This window comes from Pinus tabuliformis, chromosome 2_2 (genome assembly GCF_031772625.1).
Source record: "Pinus tabuliformis cultivar Carrire ecotype Pingquan chromosome 2_2, CPIR1, whole genome shotgun sequence".
Taxonomy (NCBI): domain Eukaryota; kingdom Viridiplantae; phylum Streptophyta; class Pinopsida; order Pinales; family Pinaceae; genus Pinus; species Pinus tabuliformis.
The window spans coordinates 310,200,475-310,203,519 of NC_142300.1; the positions used below are offsets into that span (position 1 = coordinate 310,200,475).

Here is a 3,045-nt window from a genome sequence, read left to right on the forward strand (position 1 = left end):
GCCATGATGTCGAATCAGATGGTATTTTGTATTAATGTGCTTTGTTCAATCATAGAACTTTGGGTTATTGGACAACTCTATTGCAGAAGTGTTGTCAATCAAAAGAGGATTTGAAGTGTTCTCATTCAAGAAATCAACTTTTACATTCACTTTATGGAATTTGCAACAAATATGAGCTACTAAGGAAATAAGTGTCTAGATGATAGGCCATTTTTCTATGGGGTAAAAAGTTTCTTCATAATCGGCCCCTTCTTTCAATGCAAAACATTTTTCCATGAGCCTACCTTTAATCTTGTCAAGTGAACCATCTACTTTATACTTTTTCTTAAAGACCGACTTGTAGTCTATTGGTTTGTTTCCCAATGGAGGATCAACCAGCTTCTAGGTGCCATTCTTTATTAAAGAATCATATTATTTTTGCAATGTTTATTTCCATTCATCATTAGAAGCAACGTCTTTGAAGGAAGTTGGTTCAAAATATGTAGATAATTTTAGTTCACAATCATAAGAAACATCCATATCAACAGGTGAATGAGAATCGTATACATCACCTCCTTTCTTTCTGGTTGATCTTCTTGTTCTTGTCTTTCCTAACTCATTAGGATGAGCACTTTCAAGTGTCTTGGTCGACCATTTTGGAGTGCCTTTCAAAGGTGGCTGAGGCTGCTCAGTTGATTGAGATGGGGCTAAAGAAATATTTAGGATCCCAATTCTATCAATCACATCACTCAAAGTGTCATATTGATCAATGGATGGAGCTTCATGTCTGGGAGAGAGTTCTTCAGAAGGAGATTCCACATATTGATCCTAAGAGAATGATAATCAATCTACATTTTATGGGTGTCAAAACATGTAGAAACATTTAATAGGATATTGCATGCAAATCTATAACATGCAATACATGCATAACTTTATTATCTCTCTTAATCTTAGATATAAAAGTGTCCAACAAGTACCAAGTCATCCCTCCAAAATTTGCACACAAATTCTCTTTCAACAACCCAAAATGAACTTGATCAAAGTCTTCACTTAGATTTGCACTAGGTCCAAATTTAGGCCTTCTTTACTGTCCCAAAAAACTCAGTTTTCACCACATAATAGACTTTGATTTCAACTCTAAATGGGCTCAGATATTATCACAAACAAGGCTTGAACTTCACCCTCAAAATGGGCTCGGAATTCATCATAGAACAGGCTTGGACTTTATCTTAGATAAGCTCAAACTTCACAAATTCCATAGAGATGGTGTTCCACTGGAGGCTTGTTCAAGTCTTGACCTAGTCACCATAGGGTTTCAAGGCAAGCTATAAAATGAGAAGAGCTATCATTTATTGTGGGTGGAGAGAGCCAATAGATTACCTCCAACTTGCATGAAAGCTATTCTTCTTGGTCAAACACCTCAACCTCTATGATGGCACCATCTATAGGGATACCCATGATCTAGTATACATCCTCTAGTGTAGGTGTCATCTTTCCCCATGGGAACACAAATGTCACTACTACATGAAGAGAGTATTTAAGACATTTGTTTAAGATAAAATAATCATTTTGTCTTAAAATTATCATTTCATCTTAACCATTTATTCCTATTCAATTATTTTATTTTGATATTTTTAATTATTTTAAAGTAAAATTTTCTTGTGCACATAACTAAACCACTATGCACTATGTGGCTTGGATTTTTTGTTTGAATTTCTCATATAGACGATGAGTATCTAGGCTAAGTAGTGTGATGGAAATATTGGGGATCTACCCTCGATGTATCCAGGCTAAGCAACATGATTGAGAGATTGGGGATTTGACCTCCATATTTCAACACTGATGCTCTCATGGTCGATATCTATGATAAAGTCATAAAAAATGAGTGCAAGCTATCAAAGATCACCAAGGAGACCACAAAGCTTGAACATAAGATCATTTCCATTATTTTAAGTGGAAAAGGGGATGAATTGAAGCCCAATTCCTACAATGTAGTTGAGGTTGGGGGACATCACACCTGTGTTGCCACTATGGAGAAGATGAAATTTGGCTACCACATATGGAAATGGCACATCCATATGATGCTTTACAATGAGGAAAAGGGTTTTCACCTTGAGTACATCTATGTCAATGATTTCCATCACCTTGGGGAAGATGAAAATGCGAGGCTAAGAAGGATGCCCAAAATTCGGTTTTGCATGAGTAGATGGAGAAATTTGACGAGGTCAATGTTGGGATTTTGTGCAGAAACATTCATCTGGCCTCCAAGCATTGAATTTAAATGTTTATTTTGGCCATGGATGTCTAGTAAGGGTTTATATATATCATGGGTTTATCTATTGGGGTTTATTTCAAGTCTATCTACTAGGGTTTTCAATTGGAAGATGCTTTAGATGGAAATGCTCCATGGAAATTGTTAAATAAAAGAAATTCTACTACTTAAACCCCATGGTTTAAGTATTTTCCTATGCTTGCAAGCTTCATTATCTTCGTTGATCCTAAGGAGGAGGATATGGAGTGAGAGTGTGTATTAAAGGCGATGTACGAAGATGCGACATTAGCCCAGATAGGATTTATTCATATGAAAATATGATGGACATCGAGGCTAAGGCTAAGGTGGATGATTTGGAGGATATACCACTAAATAATCAATGTGCTAGTTCTGGAGTGGAAACCCCCCAATTTCAATCTCAGGATGCCACATCTTCTCCAAATGCAGGTATGTATGATTGTATATCAATGTTTAGATTGTTGGGTTTTAAAATTAATGACATGTCTGATAAATTGGTTCCATGGCTAGTTCGGTTCAAGCGATAATTATTCAACAAAACATTATTGTGTTTCAAATTCTCTCGTCGAAACTATTTACATTCACGGATTTTAATCTAGTTTCAACAAAAAGGCCCTATCCTCTCTACAGCCCTAGAAAATCAATCTGAGATTTTTATCCCTAAACTCCCATTTTAATGATGCACCTTAGCTTGAATGCTTTTGTTTTTTTTAGACCTAGTGATACTCAATATTGGCTTATTATAATTTGAAGTAGCATGTGTTCTTCTATCTTGA

General features: G+C 35.9%; 1 pseudogene; it reads left to right on the forward strand.

The window, feature by feature from the left end:
* The first annotated feature begins 1,754 nt into the window (after positions 1-1,754).
* LOC149192529 (uncharacterized) lies at positions 1,755-2,254 on the forward strand (annotated as a pseudogene).
* Positions 2,255-3,045: the final 791 nt, after the last annotated feature.